The sequence below is a fragment of the Rhineura floridana genome, chromosome 13 (assembly GCF_030035675.1).
Source record: "Rhineura floridana isolate rRhiFlo1 chromosome 13, rRhiFlo1.hap2, whole genome shotgun sequence".
Lineage (NCBI taxonomy): Eukaryota > Metazoa > Chordata > Lepidosauria > Squamata > Rhineuridae > Rhineura > Rhineura floridana.
This window is the reverse complement of record NC_084492.1, coordinates 17,483,403-17,503,040: the sequence shown is the minus strand read 5'-3', so window position 1 is coordinate 17,503,040 and position 19,638 is coordinate 17,483,403. Positions and strand designations below refer to the sequence as shown.

Sequence of the window (19,638 nt, the reverse complement as noted above, 5' to 3'; positions counted from 1 at the left end):
TAGTGGTGGTATGGAGAAATACAGAAAAATAAAAGCATGCTGCCAACCTAGGGCAGTGATTCTCAAACTGTTTTCATTCCACCATCCCCTAAACCAGTTGGGAAAGTTGTGGTCCTAAAGATGTTGCTGAATTACAGCACCTATTGTCCTTGGCTATTGGTCACACTGGTTGTGGCTGATGGACACTGGAGTTCAGTGACATCTGAACATAAGAACATAAGAACATAAGAACATAAGAACATAAGAAGAGCCTGCTGGATCAGGCCACTGGCCCATCTAGTCCAGCATCCTGTTCTCACAGTGGCCAACCAGGTGCCTGGGGGAAGCCCGCAAGCAGGACCCGAGTGCAAGAACACTCTCCCCTCCTGAGGCTTCCGGCAACTGGTTTTCAGAAGCATGCTGCCTCTGACTAGGGTGGCACAGCACAGCCATCATGGCTAGTAGCCATTGATAGCCCTGTCCTCCATGAATTTGTCTAATCTTCTTTTAAAGCCGTCCAAGCTGGTGGCCATTACTGCATCTTGTGGGAGCAAATTCCATAGTTTAACTATGCGCTGAGTAAAGAAGTACTTCCTTTTGTCTGTCCTGAATCTTCCAACATTCAGCTTCTTTGAATGTCCACGAGTTCTAGTATTATGAGAGAGGGAGAAGAACTTTTCTCTATCCACTTTCTCAATGCCATGCATAATTTTATACACTTCTATCATGTCTCCTCTGACCCGCCTTTTCTCTAAACTAAAAAGCCCCAAATGCTGCAACCTTTCCTCGTAAGGGAGTCGCTCCATCCCCTTGATCATTCTGGTTGTCCTCTTCTGAACCTTTTCCAACTCTATAATATCCTTTTTGAGATGAGGCGACCAGAACTGTACACAGTATTCGAAATGCGGCCGCACCATAGATTTATACAATGGCATTATGATATCGGCTGTTTTATTTTCAATACCTTTCCTAATTATTGCTAGCATGGAATTTGCCTTTTTCACAGCTGCCGCACACTGGGTCGACATTTTCATCGTGCTGTCCACTACAACCCCGAGGTCTCTCTCCTGGTCGGTCACCGCCAGTTCAGACCCCATGAGTGTATATGTGAAATTAAGATTTTTTGCTCCAATATGCATAATTTTACACTTGTTTATATTGAATTGCATTTGCCATTTTTCTGCCCATTCACTCAGTTTGGAGAGGTCTTTTTGGAGCTCTTCGCAATCCCTTTTTGTTTTAACAACCCTGAACAATTTAGTGTCATCAGCAAACTTGGCCACTTCACTGCTCACTCCTAATTCTAGGTCATTAATGAACAAGTTGAAAAGTACAGGTCCCAATACCGATCCTTGAGGGACTCCACTTTCTACAGCCCTCCATTGGGAGAACTGTCCGTTGATTCCTACTCTCTGCTTTCTGCTTCTTAACCAATTTCTTATCCACAAGAGGACCTCTCCTCTTATTCCATGACTGCTAAGCTTCCTCAGAAGCCTTTGGTGAGGTACCTTGTCAAACGCTTTTTGAAAGTCTAAGTACACTATGTCCACTGGATCACCTCTATCTATATGCTTGTTGACACTCTCAAAGAATCCTAATAGGTTACTGAGACAGGACTTTCCCTTGCAGAAGCCATGCTGGCTCTGCTTCAGCAAGGCTTGTTCTTCTATGTGCTTAGTTAATCTAGCTTTAATAATACTTTCTACCAGTTTTCCAGGGACAGAAGTTAAGCTAACTGGCCTGTAATTTCTGGGATCCCCTCTGGATCCCTTTTTGAAGATTGGTGTTACATTTGCCACTTTCCAGTCCTCAGGCACGGAGGAGGACCCAAGGGACAAGTTACATATTTTAGTTAGCAGATCAGCAATTTCACCTTTGAGTTCTTTGAGAACTCTCGGGTGGATGCCATCCGGGCCCGGTGATTTGTCAGTTTTTATATTGTCCATTAAGCTTAGAACTTCCTCTCTCGTTACCACTATTTGTCTCAGTTCCTCAGAATCCCTTCCTGCAAATGTTAGTTCAGGTTCAGGGATCTGCCCTATATCTTCCACTGTGAAGACAGATGCAAAGAATTCATTTAGCTTCTCTGCAATCTCCTTATCGTTCTTTAGTACACCTTTGACTCCCTTATCATCCAAGGGTCCAATTGTCTCCCTAGATGGTCTCCTGCTTTGAATGTATTTATAGAATTTTTTGTTGTTGGTTTTTATGTTCTTAGCAATGTGCTCCTCAAATTCTTTTTTAGCATCCCTTATTGTCTTCTTGCATTTCTTTTGCCAGAGTTTGTGTTCTTTTTTATTTTCTTCATTTGGACAAGACTTCCATTTTGTGAAGGAAGACTTTTTGCCTCTAAGAGCTTCCTTGACTTTGCTCGTTAACCATGCTGGCATCTTCTTGGCCCTGGCGGTACCTTTTCTGATCTGCGGTATGCACTCCAGTTGAGCTTCTAATATAGTGTTTTTAAACAACTTCCAAGCATTTTCGAGTGATGTGACCCTCTGGACTTTGTTTTTCAGCTTTCTTTTTACCAATCCCCTCATTTTTGTGAAGTTTCCTCTTTTGAAGTCAAATGTGACCGTGTTGGATTTTCTTGGCAATTGGCCAGTTACATGTATGTTTAATTTAATAGCATTGTGGTCACTGCTCCCAATCGGTTCAACAACACTTACATCTCGCACCAGGTCCCGGTCCCCACTGAGGATTAAGTCCAGGGTTGCCATCCCTCTGGTCGGTTCCATGACCAACTGGTCTAGGGAATAGTCATTTAGAATATCTAGAAACTTTGCTTCTTTGTCATGACTGGAACACATATGCAGCCAGTCTATGTCCGGGTAGTTGAAGTCACCCATTACTACCACATTTCCTAGTTTGGATGCTTCCCCAATTTCATATCTCATCTCCAGGTCTCCCTGAGCATTTTGATCAGGGGGACGATAGATCGTTCCCAGTATTAAATCCCTCCTGGGGCATGGTATCACCACCCACAACGATTCTGTGGAGGAGTCTGCCTCTTTTGGGGTTTCCAGCTTGCTGGATTCAATGCCTTCTTTCACGTATAGAGCGACTCCGCCACCAATACGTCCTTCCCTGTCCTTCCGATATAGTTTATATCCAGGGATAAACGTATCCCACTGGTTTTCTCCATTCCACCAGGTCTCGGTTATGCTCACTATATCAATGCTCTCCTCTAAGACCAAGCACCAGTTCTCCCATCTTGGTTCGCAGGCTCCTAGCATTAGCGTACAGGCACTTGTAAGCAGTGTCTCTCTTCAAGTGTCTTTGGCACTTGTGGTTAGGCCTGTGGTAATTTTGCTCTTCTGAATTTATATCCTGTGCCCCTGCTCTCACAATGCCTACTTCTAGGCCTACCCCTTTTAAAATTTCATCATTTCTTTGGTTTTTATCCCAGGGGGGAGGTTTATTCCGAACCGGACCTTTCTCAGCTCCTGTCGGGTTTCCCCCCTCAGTCAGTTTAAAAGCTGCTCTGCCACCTTTTTAATTTTAAGTGCCAGCAGTCTGGTTCCATTCTGGTTCAAGTGGAGCCCATCCCTTTTGTACAGGCCCGGCTTGTCCCAAAAAGTTCCCCAGTGCCTAACAAATCCAAACCCTTCCACCCGACACCATCGTCTCATCCACGCATTGAGACTGCGAAGCTGGGCCTGTCTGGCTGGTCCTGCGCGTGGAACCGGTAGCATTTCAGAGAAAGCCACCTTGGAGGTCCTGGCTTTCAGCATCCTACCTAGCAACCTAAATTTTGCTTCCAGGACCTCACGGCTGCATTTCCCCATGTCGTTGGTGCCAACGTGCACCACGACCACTGACTCCTTCCCAGCACTGTCTACCAAACTATCTAAACGATGGGCGATATCCGCAACCTTTGCACCAGGCAGGCAAAACACCTTGCGGTCTACACGCCCATCACACACCCCACTGTCTATGTTCCTAATGATCGAATCACCCACTACAAGGATCCCTCCAGCCCCTGGAGATATATCCTCGGCACGAGAGGATAGCTGCTCATCCCCCAAGGAATGGGTCCCTTCTAAGGGATCATTTCCCTCTTCCTCAGCTGGATGCTCTCCTTCCCCGAGACCATCGTTCTCCATGATAGCAGGAGAGCTATCATCGTTGGAGTGGGACACAGCTATAACATCCCTGAAGGCCTCCTCCACACACCTCTCTGCCTCTCTCAGCTTTTCCAGGTCCGCCACCTTGGCCTCAAGGAAATGAAGTCATTCCCGGAGAGCCAGGAGCTCATTGCACCGAGAGCACACCCACGACTTCTGTCCAACAGGCAGATAGTCGTACATGCTGCAGGCGGTGCAAAACACTGGAAAGCCCCCACACCCCTGCTGGCTTCTTACCTGCATAGTTTTGTTTAAGGTTTATTACGTCAATGGGTTGGAGACTGCGGTTTAGTTGAGGTCAGGGAACAGACGGGCAGAGTGGGGGGCCCTGGTCTCCTCGCCCTGCTGCCGAACTCGCTCTGCTGCTTAACTTGCCTTGATGCTTTGTCAGCTGGGGCCTTGACGCTTCATCAGCTGGGGCTCCCTCTAGCTCGTGGAGCCAACAGGTTCCCTCATCCCATCCCTAAACTTACTCCCCTTTCCAGGAAATATCACAATTAAATCACAAATTAATCTCACAATTAAATCACAAATTAATGCACCACCATTTTTGTTTGTTGTGATGAAGTAAAGGAAGTATGAAATAAAAGCATAAGTATAATGGACAGTTCTCCAAACGAAAGGCTGTAGAAACTGGAGTCCCCCAAGGATTGGTATTGGGATCTAGGCTTTTTAACTTGTTTATAAATGATCTAGAGTTCGGGGCGAGCAGTGAGATAGCCACGTTTGCTGATGCTACTAAATTGTTCAGAGTTGTTAAAACAAAAAGGGATTGCAAAGAGCACCAAAAGGACCTCTCTAAACTGAGTGAATGCGGAGCAAAATGGCAAATGAAATTCAATGTAAATGAGTATAAAGTTATGTATATTGGAGCAAATTATCCTAATTTTACATATATGCTCATGGGGTCTGAACTGGCAGTGACTGACCAGAAATGACACTTTGGGATCGTAGTGGATAGCTCAATGAAGATGTTGACCCCGTGTATGGTAACAGTGAAAAAAGACATATTCCATACTAGGGATCATTAGGAAAGGTATTGAAAATAGAACTGCTGATATCATAATGGTGTTATATCAATCTATGATGCGACTGCATTTTGAATACTGTGTACAGTTCTGGTTGCCTCACCTCAAAAAGGATATTGTACAGCCAGAAAAGATTCAGACAAGGGCAACCCAAAATTATCAAGGGGATGGACTCCTCTATGAGGAAAGGTTGCAGCATTTGGGACTTTTTAATTTAGAGAAAAGATGAGAAAGAGCTGACATGATAGAAGTGTATAAAATTATGCATGGCATGGAGAAAGTGGATCCAGAAAAGCTTTTCTCCCTCTCTTACAACATTAGAAATTATTGACATCCAGTGAAGCTGAATGTTGGAAGATTCAGGACAGATAAAAGAAAGTACTTCTTCATGCAGTGCATGGTTAAACTATGGAATTCACTCCCGAAAGAGGCAGTGATGGCCACCAATTTGAATAGCTTTAAAAGAGGATTAGACAAATCCATGGAGGAAAAAGCTATCAACAGCGGCTAGCCATGAAGGGTATGCTCCACCTCCATGGGCGGACGCAATATGCTTCCAAATACCAGTTGCTGGAAACTGCAGGAGGGGAGACTGCTCTTTGCACTAAGGTCCTGCTGGTGGGTTTCCCATGGGCAACTGGTTGACCACTATGAGAACAGGATGTTGGACTAGATGGGCCATTAGCCTGATCCAGCAGGTTCTTTTTATGCTCTTATGTTACCTTTCCCTCTTTACTGAAGGACAGTTTAGGACTCATTAAATTCATCTTTGCATGTACTCTGCACATTTTTAAAAAAATTGCAGCGCGGCTGCTGAAGTGGTAATGGTAACCTCCAGAGATGAAGACTATAAAAACGTAAGAAGGCCCCTGCTGGATCAGACTAAATAACCATCTAGTTCAGCATCCTGTTCTCACTGTAGCTGGTGAGATGCATATGAGCAGTTTACAAGCACAACCTGAGTGCACCAGCCCTCTTTCCACTTGAGATTCTCAGCAACTGGTATACAGAGGCATCATGCCTCCAATATTGGAGGTAGAAGCCATCGATATCCTTAGTCTCTATGAATTTGCCTAATCCTCTTTTAATACCATTAAAATGGATGGCCATCACTAAATCTTGGTGGCCATCCCTCTACATCTGGAGAGCTATATTTACAGGGCCTCTACACAGCATCTGTGTTTTGTGCAGTGGGGTAGTGGGTCCCATTCTCAGAACTTACAAAGTTAACATAGAATATAGACTAGAGCATCATGGGTTTAAATATGGTGCCACCCAGACAGGTACAAGCCAAGCCCATTACCGAATCAGCAGTAAATTCAGTGACGATAGATGCCAAAGCCTAGCTAGTACCCAAAAACAATCCAGCAATGCCAGATATGTCCTTGGGAGAGGGGAATAGGTGTGACTGCCCCGGGCTCAGTGCTTTGTGGGACCTCATCACCTGATATATGGCAAGCAGCCCTGGTCTGGTTGGCCATGCCACCTCCCAAACATCTGATGAAGGATTCCATCTCCTCCCTTCCTAGAGCAAGGGAGGGAAGCAGGAAGTGATAGAGAAGGGCCTTACAGCCTCCACTAAGGCAGTAGCAAAAGAAGAAAAGGTGAGCCAGTGGGAGAGAAAGGAGGGGAGAAAGAGGCCACCTCTGCTTCTGTGGCAGCAAAACAGTAACAAAAAGTATCCTTGGGAAGGAGGAGGGGTCACATCTGCCACCATCGCCATGCAGAGGAAGAGGGGGAGTGAGCAGATGATGTGCAGGGAATGGTGGCCTGGGAGAGAGTTTTCTGTGTGGCAGCCCCTAAATTGTGGAACTCCCTCCCCACAGAGGTGCATTTTGGGCCCTTCCAGACATCCTTTTTATTATATATACATTATGATTTTGTGCTCGTGATGCTACTGGGGTGGTCGTTCGCAATCCCACTTTCAATACTGTTTGCGCCTGCAAACATTTTGGAGTGGACACACTTGCTTCATTTCCAGTCAGTGCATATCCTGTAACTTCCTACCGAAACCCCATAACTTTTTATACTGGTTTATATTTTGTCCCACTCCTTGTGCACTCTAGTCCTTCAATGTGGCAGCACTGGAGAAGCATCACAGAACAACTCATCATGCAGAATTAGTCTACCACTAATGCACTATTATTGCACCAAGAACATGTTGCAGAACACACTTGCACTTGGCATCTTCATTGCACAGCTTCCACCATAAGCTGAAGAGACATCTTGTGTCCTGACCGTTGACAGTTAAGGAATTCTGTTTTGTGGGACCCACCACTTTTTCTGAATTTGTACTGTTCTTTTCTGATTGGAATGGTTTTACTTTCCTTTTGTTAAAAATTAGAACCATTTTTTTATAGCTCTGTATTATATTGTTGTAACCCACCCTGGGATCTTATGGTGAAGGGTGGTAAGAAATCAAACAAACAAATAAATAAGGAAAGTGGGAGGACACACAGTGTGATTTGTTCCAGGCTTCATACACCCCTAGGGATAGCCCTGGGCAATGCATAAGATGGAGTGTTCAAGAGCCTCTAGGGTGCAAAGACAACCAGCTAATGTAGTTCCAGTGTTTGTAGGTTTTCTTCAGCAATTTCCCTTCAATTTACATAAGAATGCCCCTTTTAAGTTTGTGGTAGACATATTTTTATGCACTTTGGGGAAAAAAAGGTAAATAAAAGCAAGAGAGGTGACCAACCTAAACTGAGCAATAGTCAGTGGTGTGTAGGTGGAATAAGCGAGAAGGGAAGCATAAAGCATTATAATTACAAAATAGACTTTGTTCAGAACACATTTGGAAGCTACCCTGCAGATGCTGGAACAGGAATCATAGCTAACATGAAGAACCTGGAGCTTCTGTTACTACTTGCTGCTCAGGTCCACACACACACACACACACAAATGTTTCCTCCTTTTAGCAAAATCTCCTCATATGCCACATTCTGAGCAGCAGCATAAACCATCAGGAGCCAGATATATATGGTTATGGCTACTAACCATTGGACCTGGTGGGTACCACTAGAAGTGGGGGCAATTTGTTCTGGTTTCCCCTCATCCTCCTCTCTTGCAAATATACTATGGACACTTAAGCAATGCAGTAGAACAGGTGTGGAGAACCTTTGCCCAGGTTCAAACCCCAGCATCTCCAAGTAGTGCTGAGAAAGATTCCTGTCTGAAATCTTGAAGATCTTCTATCAGTCAATAGGGATTTAGGAGAAAATCTGATTTGGTCTGTGTTTAAAGCTGAATCTATCAAACTCACACTTTCTGAAACACTATGAAAACTGAAACACAGCCACCCTCCGAAATTTGCACTTATCTGAATTTTGTGATGCAGTTCTCCAATCAATGTTCACAACAATGCATATATTAGGGGAAAGTGTGCATATTAGTGAACATAACATAAAATGAATTGTATTAGGAGTCATTGCTTGCATAAATATCTACGTTAGTCAAAACTGCATATAAAATGTGTTTATTAGGTAAAAATTATGCTAAAATACTGAAGGATTTTCATGAGGATTTTTTTTAAAAAAAGTCACAGATTGCTGCAGAGATGTGCAAAGCCTAATTTCAGATTGGAAAAATGAGGAACTGAGAGAGACAAAATGGGCAGATCTTTCCAACCCTACCACTCACATCTAGGTAATACTGAGCAGGATGGGCACTAGTCAAGGTAAAGCAGCTTCCTATGTTGTTCCTAAGTCTGTTCCTGGATGGCAGTGCCAGATTTGCACCATGCCACATGTATGCCAAGTGTGTGAGGGAATGACCTGGGTTTTTAAGCAAGTCCTGATCTTGCTCATTTTCTCTTCAGATTGCAGCATGTGTCTGGCTTCCCACGCTATAGGTCGCAGCACAGATAATTCCTGTTGCCTTGGGGCTAGGTAGGACTTTTTTTTACCCAGCAGTCCAACTGACCGGGAGTCATGGTCTTTTTTTGTTGATTTGGTGTATTGCACATGGGGGTTAGTGAGTGGGACAACTTGGTGATGCTTGCTTAAATAGGTTTGGTCATAAATGTTAGCAGAACAGTGTGGGGAAATAGAAAGTTACCTGAGTTACCTTTATGGTGATAGATGATTCCTGATACTGTCTCCTCGGGGCTAAGGGGTCGGGGGTGGGTGGGAAAAGTGTATGGGGGAGAGAGAGAGAGAGAGAGAGAGAGAGAGAGAGAGATGTAAGGTGAAGGAGCCTGGTTGGTGCTGGTATCTCTGTAGAGATCTGCTGCATGATAGGAGTGCATAAGTTGCTTGCCTCCACCTATGTTCTACAAGTATGTTTGTAAACAGTGCAAATATTTATTAAAAAAATATCATACGTAGGAATGGGATCCATTGGCCGATGCCAGTTCAAAGGCATTCCATCAACTTGACAGGGTGGTATCAATTTGAGTTCACTCTTTGTCTCTAGCCACTACTTTTTCTGATCCATTTCCCCCTTGCTGCTATTATTATTATTATTATTATTATTATTATTAAACATCAATGTTTTGAAGGAAATATCAATCAAATTATTGTTCCTAATAGCAGTATTTTAGAGGCAGGTCTTTTTTAAAAAAATAGTTTTCAACAATAGCTGCTAAAAATTGCTATATAAAAATCCACAACAATGGAGAATAAGAAAATTAATGGAAAATTCAGTAGCAAATCCAAATTGGGCAGAATTCTAGCACATCCCTTGTCATAAGTATCCAGTGAGTTCTCTTCTAAAATCCTGTTAATGCTGCTACTGGAATTTCTCACTATATAGAAAATAGTGGAATAAGTAACAATATTATACTATCTTTGTGAGTCTCTTATGATACTTGCTCTGCCCATGAATATATTTTCAGCTCTTGATTGCTTCAGACTTTGCATGACAGATAAGTGCAAAGGTCCATGTTTCAGCATATCCTGGTTCACTCACCTCTAAATCTTTCTGTCGATCTGTCTGCTCATTGAAACCTCATTTATATGATTTGCTTTGAATGCATTGGCAAAACATACGCAGTCAGCAGAAAGATTCTTCAAAAGTGCCAGCCTTGTTAGTTTAGCCAGATCCTTAGTGGCTGCTGTTGTACAGTCAAGAAAGAAAGATGGACACTCAACACTTCATGCCCTCACCAACAATCTGCTGCCTGTCTAGTCTAGCCTGTAAAAGCTTTTACTAGCCTGCATTTAACTCATCAGGGGAAGCCTCTAATGAGAGGGAGAAAAGGCGAATAAAACCTTTTGCAGGCTAGTAACTTTAGGAGGTTTGCTAACAATGTTGGATAGTCCCCCATTTTACTTTTGGTTGTTGAGGTTCTGATGGCAATGTTCTTCCTCTACTGTCAAAGGCAGTACACTTCTGAATATCAGGTGATGGAAACCACAGGAGGGCAAAGTGTTGTGCTCAGGTTCTGCTTGTGGGCTTCCCATGGACACTGGATGGCCGCTGTGAGAACAGGATGCTGGACTAGATGGGCCGTGGCCTGATCCAGCAGGGTCTTCTTAATATGATTGCTTCCTTAGGGTAAACTCTGATATTATTATACCCAACTTATATTTTAAATCAGTGTTGAGGAACTTGAGGCTCTGAAGATGTTGCTGGACCACAAATCCCATCATCCCTGAGCAATGGCAACTCTGTCTGGGACTGATGGGAACTGGAGTTCAAAATATCTGGAGGACTACATGTTCCCCACCCATTTTAAATATAGCTCTTAAGACACAAATAGGTTAGTGTGAATAAAAATTGTTGAAAATGTGCATCTCTGAAATGTGAGAATGCTCAGCCATGGGCCTGTCTGAAGAAACCAGTAATGCACCAAACAGTACTCCATTCAAGCTGTACATTAGAACTACAGTTGATAATTCCACTATTATGAATTCTGGAGAACCAGCATGGTGGAATAGTCCCATAGTCATATTAGAGCCAGGGAGGCCTCGGTGCGATCCCTACTCAGCCATGATGCTCTCTGGGTAACCATGGCACCACCTCTGGTCTTGTTCACACATAACACTAAGCCAAACCATGTACTCTCTTTGCTCCTTTCTGAGCTTAATCAGAATATGAAACCACAGGGCAAGTCTTTGGCTACAGATTGTATTTATTTATTTTATTTATTTATTTATGTCATTTCTATACCGCTTTATATTATTTGGAAAACAAATCTCAAAGCGGTTTACAACCTAGATTAAAACATTGAACAAAACATCACAAAATATTAAAAGAAAACATTACAAATTGAAGCCAAATATAAAAAACACATTCAAAACAGCATAATTATCAGAAAAATAAAAGTATTCTCTTAAACATAAACATTATGAGTTAAGAATCAAATATTTGAGAAGACCTTAACTGTAAGTCCTTGATTAAAAGATAAAAATTATTACCCATAACCTCTGCAGGACTTCAGCTATAATTGTTGTTATATGCCTTCAAGTCGATTACAATTTATGGTGACCTCATGAATCTTTTTTCGATATATTCACAAGGTTTTCATGGTAAGAGGTATTCAGACGTGATTTACCATTGCCTTCCTCTAAGGCTATGGCACCCGGTATTCCCAGGTGGTCTCCCATCCAAGTACTAACCAGGCCTGAACCTGCTTAGCTTCCAAGATCAGACAAGTTCGGGCATGTTCTGGATAGTATGACCATAGGCTCAGCTATGACTTAATGAACACTTATTGAATGTATTTATTTATTTATTGTATTTATATCCCACCTTTTCTCCAAGGAGCCCAAGGTGGCATACATGGTTCTCCCCCTCCTCACTTAATCCCCACAACAACTCTATGACGTAGATTAGGCTGAGAGGTAGTGAATGGCCCAGGGTCACCCAGCGAGCTTCATGGCTCAGTGGGGATTCGAACCCTGGTCTCTCAGGTCATAGCCCAACACTCTAACCACTAAATCACACTGGAAAGAAGTTGTGTTTTATATATGGCATCTTATGTTTAGCCAAGAAGATTATTAAACTGACTGGCTTATTTATTGGAGGTGAGAGATGGGTGAATATGTCAGTTTTGTTTTTCCCCTCACTTTCTCATTTCTGCAATCTTTAGTTCAGTTGTCTACATTTCCATGTCAGTTTGTGCATTTTTTTAAAGTCTTCATGAAATTTCCTAAGTGTTTTAGTGTGAATTATTCCTAATATATACATTTCTGTATGCATTGTTGCCTAAAACAATGCATTTTTCTGTGTAATTTTCAGCAGTATATGCATTTCCATGGACACTTTATGCCAGTATATACATTTTTGTACACATTACTTGATGGGAGAACTGCATTATGAATTTCAGAGGAGGGATGTGTTTTAATTCTCATTGCTTTGGAAAATGTGAATTAGGTAGGTTCACCTTTAACTATGAACTGAATTGAAATCCTCCCCAATCCCTAATGGAGGTAGGTCTCACCAGAGAGAGCCCAATTTACTTCTGAAGTCCTTGGGTGGTTCCCATAGTCTGTTGATGTTGCCATTATGCCCACATACAATAGACACACCAAATATCAGTTGGTGGCATTCAGAGCCTTTATGTACCCTGAACTTTTCAGGTCTAACCAGATAGTTATCCACCTCATCCATATACCTCATTGGCCTTCCAGAGGAGACATCCCAAACTTTATCTAGAAGGCCTTGCAGTTTATCCCTGCATATCCAAGACCTAGAGACCTCTTCGCAGGCCTACTGCTATTGTTTTTATCCATTTTGCAGTGGCTTAGATTTTGATGTGTCAGGAGTCCAGCTTGAAAACATGGACTCCAAATCCAGTCACTGGTCCTTGACTGGTGTCATACTTGTTAAAGACACCACTTCAGATATCATTTTCCTCATATTTTGTTGATCTCTCTAACAATGGGGGTGGGAGCCTTCTAGAATGCTGCCCATATATCGTACCAACCCCCAAGCAAAAGACTGTAGATCACTCAGATGAAAGCACAATTATTCTGTTTCTTATCTTTGCTGGTATTATTACACTCCTACGCAGTCCTTTACAGCTTCAGCAAAGCCTTTTAAGTTTCTCAACATGCTCATGACCCAAACAGAAAAAACTGTTGAGTACCTTGGTTTGAAAACAAAGTTTTCATTACAGAATACTGCTGAATGGATTATTGGAATTGACAGTCATTGATGGCAGAGTGTGCTGAAAGGTGTTTTGCCATGGAGTATAGTTTTATTTATTTATTTATTTATTAAATTTATATCCCACCCTTTCTCCCAGTAAGAGCCCAGGGCATTGTTAATAGATTGATTCCATTTTTATGCCATTCTCTATGAATCTGCAGGACTATGGTTTTTTCCATTGATAATCTAATGGAGCTATTTAGGTTTTCATCCACTTCTTTCAAAAATGCTGCCTCTCCTCCCCCCACCTTTTCCCTTGCTCAGACACACTTGACATTCTTTATTGTGTTTAGGCAAAAGATACCTTTACAACTGGAGAAAGATTAATGATCATGATGCATCTGAGAGTGTCAACAAGCATATAGATAGAGGTGAATCAGTCAACATGTTCCTACACTTGCAAAAAGCTTTTGATAAGGTACCTCATCAAATACTTCTTTTTTATTGATTTTTTTTTAAAAAAATGCAATTTAATTAAGGGGGAAAGATAGAAGAGAAAAGAGGGGGGAGAAAAAGAATGAGAAATTAAAAAGGGGGAGAAAAGCTGTCAGCTCACATTAACGGAACATTTAAACATCTATACATCCATTTTGGTTTTCACGTGTAGCTCAATAAATCCTGTTCAAATATGTATCCAGATGGAGTTGGTGTTTACAGAAAGAGCACTCAAATGTAGCAAGGGTGTTTAGGTCATCAAACCATTGCATAACAGTTGGTGGATACTTACCCTTCCAGGCTTGAAGTACAAGTCTCTAAGCAACCATTATTTTTATCCTGCCATTAATCCCCATATAACAGGTATATAATTTAAAAGTGCAGAGACATCCACAAAATTCAGGGATTTCACCAATATAAAGCTAATACCTCACCAAATAATTCTGAGTAAGCTTAGCAGTCATGGGATAAGTGGGCTAGTCCCCATATGCAAGGTTGGGGAACTTCTTCAGCTCAAGGGCCACATTCCCTTGTGGGCAACCTCCTGGCAGCTGCATGCCATGGCGGGATGTGGCCAGAGGTAAAATTGGGTGGGGCAGTGGCGGTGAATTACATTTATACAGTAGGCTACTTTCTGGCCATGCAAAATTCACAGGTTCATACACAAACACATGAAACCCTCTCCATCCAGGGAAGTAAGGACCTTGATCATAGTTCAGAGACACATTCAATCCAGGCAGAAGCACTCAGAAAAAGTATGGTCTACAGAGCCAGTGAAGGCTTAGCAGAGAGGCCTAGTGGGCTGGATTTGCGAGGTTTCCCCTTTCCTCTTTTATAGATCAGTAACTGTGTAAGGAACAGGAAGCAGAGAATGAGAATAATTGGACAGTTCTCCCAATGGAGGAATGTAGAAAGTGGAGTCCACCAAGGATCAGCACCTGCACTTGTTAGCTTGTTCATAAATGATCTAGACTTAGGGGTGAGCAGTGAGGTAACCAGATTTGCTGACAACATCAAACTGTGCAGGGTGGTTTAAACAAAAAAAGAGTTGTGAGGTGCTCCAAAAGGATCTCTCCACATGGATTAATGGACAATAGGGATAGAAGTTCTCTCAGTTTCTCAATTCCCCCCCCCATCTTAGGGTTCATTCACATGGGAGCTGAACTTCACAGTAAAGATGCAGCTTTTGCCATCGCAATAGATTTGCAAAGTTCACACTTCCTACCTTCAAATCCGCTGTTTTCCTCTTACACAAGTAGGTGTTCCTCAGGAAAGGTTTAGTATCACTGTTTCCTTGTGGCCCCATCCCTAAGTTTACATGCTTACTTCCTCCGGAGTACCGCTATTGCTAATGGAGAAGGGGAGGGGTTCTTTTGGTCAGTTTCATTGTTTCGTGTCAACTGCACACCTCTCCCAAGAGGGCAGGACAAGCCAGGAGGGCATTGGGGTGCAATTGACATGAAACTGTATGAAACTGAATAGAGGGGGGAGTGAGTGAAAGGCAGCTTTTGCAGGTGGCAGAAAGAGAGGGAGCTGGTGATGGGGCATAAGAAAGCCCACCCACTAAAAAAGCTTTGAGGCATGGAGGAACAGAGTGAACCAGAGACAGGTTTTCCTTTCCTTTTTGCATTAAAATTGGATTGGTTTGATATGAGGAAACTGTGATAGCTGCTGATTGCCTGCAACGTCAGGTGAACCATGCAAATTAAAAGAGGATGCAAGTAGCACTAATCTCACAGTAAGTCACCATGTGAACCAGCCCTTAAAGTCAGTTCTCCATATTTCTGCAGCAATTTGCATTTTTTTTAAAAAAAAAATCCTCATGAAAATTCTCCAGCATGAAAATTTCTCCTAATAAACATCTTTTTCTATGCAGTTTTAACTAACATATGAATTTTTGCAAGCAATTTCTTATATATTGCATTTTTGGTAGGTTATTTTCACTAATATTTATATGCACAGTCTCCCCTAACATATGCATATTTGCAACCATTGCATAGTTGGAGAACTGTATCACAAAATTCAGAGAAGTGTGAATTTTGAAGGATGGCAGTGTTTTGATTCTCATGTTGTTTCAAAAAGTGGTCATTTGATAAAAATTGGTTTTAAATGTGAACTGAATTGCATTGATCTCCCATCCCTAATGAACAGTAAAATGTAAAATGGGATACAGTGTAAGTGAGTAATGCACATTGGGGCAAAAATTCATAACTTGGAAAGTGGAAGTGGACAGCCTTCAAGTCGATCCCGACTTATGGTGACCCTATGAATAGGGTTTTCATGGTAAGCGGTATTCAGAGGGGGTTTACTATTGCCTTCCTCTGAGGCTGAGAGGCAGTGACTGGCCCAAGGTCACCCAATGAGCTTCATGGCTATGTGGGGATTCGAACCCTGGTCTCCCAGGTCATAGTCCAGCACCTTAACCACTACACCACACTGGCTTGACATATATGTTAAAGGAGACTGAACTGGTGGTGACTGACCCTGAATGAAACCATTGGCATCATAGTGGGTTTCTTGGTGCAGATGTTTACCCAGTCTGTGGCAAGCTGTGTAAAAGGTCAGTTCCAAGGTAGGAATCTTTAAGAATGGGACTGAAAATAAAACTGCCAATATCATAATGCCATTATAGAAATGAAATATCAAAAATAATATTGTAGAGGCCAAAGGTTCAGAAAAGGGCAAGCAAAATGATCAAGGGGTGGGAGCAACTTCCTTATGAGGAAAGATTACAACACTTGAGGCTTTTTGTTTTTTTAGAAAAATGTGAGTAATGGAAGGGGCATGATGGAGGTGTATAAAATTATGCATGATGTGGAAAAAGTGGAAAGAGAGCTTTTACGCCCCGTCTCATAGTAGAATTCAGGAACAATGAAGCTTAATGCTGGACAGATACAAGAAAGTATTTCTTCACACAGCACATAGTTATACTGTAGAATGGCTTTAAAAGAGTATTAGACAAATTCATGGAAGATAAGGGTATGTTCCACCTCCGCTTCATCATTGAAGACTCTACTCCATACGCAGGAGTGAAATTTAAACACGTGGCCTTTTCTCATAACACACAAATTTTCTTCCTCAGAAATTAACTGACTCTTAGATATGTTTCCTAATAATAAATATATGCATGTATCACCACATTTAAGACTTGTTCAGGTGACAGGTTTAATGTGAAAGAAATATTTTAAATGTTTTAAATATTTTTAAATGTTTTACAAATTGATCTAGTTACTGAGGGAGATTGTGAGATCCCTACTGTTTGTTGTTTTCAACTTGACTATTTGTCAGATGGCATATGTATAATTAATTCTGCTTCATGGACTAGTTCATCTTTTAAAATGGCATTTCAAGCTCTCTAATATCTAGCCTCTAATCCTGCGATTCCGTGATTTGGTTTAAGATGCTAATAGTTATTTCAGTGGATTTTAGGGAATTGGGAATAGTTACTTGGAAGTAGGCTGACGTAAGAATATCCTGTCAGGTGAAATCATTCCATTGCACCTCTAATTTTTAGTCTTGTAGTACAATCCTGTACATTGCTTCCTAAGAAGTAACATTGGCCCAGTGAGGCTGTCTCCATTGTAAGTATATTTACAGTTGCAGGCATCCAATTCAATTCTATGCAAGTTTTCTGAGAAGTAAGTTCCAATTTGTTCAGTGGGGCTTACACACAGGAAAAAGTGCATTGATTCAAGGCTGTAATGCTAAGCACATTTTGCTGTATGTAAATGCCACTGAACACAGTATGGTTGGTTGTAATCCTGTAGATCTATTTGTGAGCAAGCATAGCTGAATTCAGTGGGAATTACTTCTGAGTAAATATGCATCAACACCAGTTGCTAACAGCATACCTGCTTTATTTAGAATAATGAACAACTGGCAGAGGTTTTGATGTCTTCCTCACTCATTATTCATCTCTGTTCATTATGTGGAGCTTGTGTAGCATAAAAATGTGATCCACTTCACTGAAAAAATGGGAAAGATGGGAGTCAGAAATTTTACAGCTGTGTGTGCTTTGCTTGAGATGAAAACATTTTCAGCGATACTCTTGATTGGCTCTCCAGTACTAAAGGGAAAGTCTCTAATGATAAGGGTCTATTTGTGATGGGCAAAGTCTCTCCTGCTGTTCAGAACTTGAATCTGAATAAAAACCGTAGGAGGCTGGACAGTTTTCTGATAGAAAACAGTTTTTTTAACAGCGTGAATTTATGAATCTGCTCGTTGCAAATGAGAGTTTATTATGCTTAGTGCCTAAAATGATGCCTCATTTATTAAATTAAAACCACACACATGCAAAAAAAACCTTCCCTCCTTATTTGCAAAAGTACTTTAGGCCTTCAAGTAGAAGTTTTATGAGTGGTTGGAATAAGAGCTTACCTCTGCAAAACCGTAGATTTGAAATACAGCTTCTGTTTTAAGAGGTGCAGCACTCCTCTGACTTTATTCTGTTAAGGGAAATTGAGCAGCTCTCTTATTTCAGGGTGTGTATATCAGGGATGTAGTCATCCAGGGACTTGGGGAGTCTTAGATCCCTTACTTTTTGGGGAGCAGGGTCCCTGCAGGGTCCCTATGTTTCCAGCATCCTATGAGCCAATTAGCATGAGATGGGAGTGTGTTAGACACTGAGAAGCGTTTTCTAACATGCTTCGTTATCCTTTCCTGCTGATTGGAGCCAATCAGGGTGAAAGGAAGTGAGTCAGCCACTGAAAAGACTCTTCTTAGTAGCTAATACTCTTCCCTTTCATGCTGATTGGCTCCTAGGGATATCTGTTGGTGTGGGAGAAGGCATTAACAAGGAACTAATTCTCAACCCGGAAGCAAAAAAAGGAGGGATGGGAGGGGGAGTGGCTGTAACTATCACGAAGGGACCTTGCACTTCTGAATTTGCCACTACACTATTATTATTATTATTATTGTCTTTATTTATACCTCGCCATCCTTCCAAAACTGGAACTCGCGGCGGCTTCCAGATAAAAACACATATAATTAAAACATACAGAGTCTAGATTAAAATAAAATTAAACTAATTCCAATATTAAAACCAATCATACTTACAGCTAAAAGAGAATCAAAAAACCAGTTTAAAAATGGAGGAATTAGGCATTAGCAATGCAGGAGGGGGTCATTCTTACATCCCTAGGAAGGGAATTCCAAAGCCTAGGGGCAGCCACCGAGAAGGCCCTGTCATGCGTCCCGACCAGTCGTACTTGAGAGGGCATGGGTATTGACAGAAGGGCCTCTCCTGAAGATCTCAGGGCCCGGGCAAGTTCATACAGGGAGATACGGTCTGATAGATAGCCTTGTGAGAAACAACGGTTCTTCAGAGACCCACCATGAGATCATTAGTGAAGCAGTAATATAAGTTTATTATACGTTCTTGCAAGAGTGGGTGTCCACAAGGTAGGCACACCCAAGTGACATTGGTACAGTTCTTTTATCCTATAGCCCGTCGCTTCGTTCCCTCCCCTGTTTCCTCATTGGTCGAGTACTTCAGGGTTTACAGCTTATCCGTGCCGCCTATTCATGTCACAAGAAGTCACGCCTTTGTTTACATCTCCCATTGCTCATATTTTAGCTCCCCCATACCCATATTTACTATTGCCCATATATGGTATATTTTCCCCTCCCTTAGTATCCCCCTTCTATGTCAATAGACAGAGCAGAACCTAACCGCAAACTGTCTGTGTTGCACCTGTTTCCTGCTGTTTTGCATTTATTCGAGACTGTCTTCCCTGTCCTACTTAACTACATTCTTATGAGACCCTTTTTCTAGCAATTTTAACTACAATCTACACAAAGCCATACTATGTAAAACGTTCTGTAAAAGCAACACATTTTGTATATATCACAGCCTGGACCTAAGCACGTGTGTATATATATGAATGGGAGTATTTTCAGGGTGCACAGTGCTTTATTTGTATCCTAGCTCAATACTGTTTACTCACCATGAAGAGCTGCTATTAGGCCCCATCTGC

General features: G+C 42.0%; 1 protein-coding gene and 1 pseudogene across 7 annotated transcripts in view; one reads left to right on the top strand and one right to left on the bottom strand.

Moving 5' to 3' along the window:
* CDH8 (cadherin 8) overlaps positions 1–19,638 on the top strand; it is a 414,305-nt gene that overhangs the window by 80,901 nt on the left and 313,766 nt on the right. The gene's annotated exons all lie outside the window — the stretch shown is intronic.
* On the bottom strand, positions 11,646–11,764 carry LOC133369497 (5S ribosomal RNA; annotated as a pseudogene).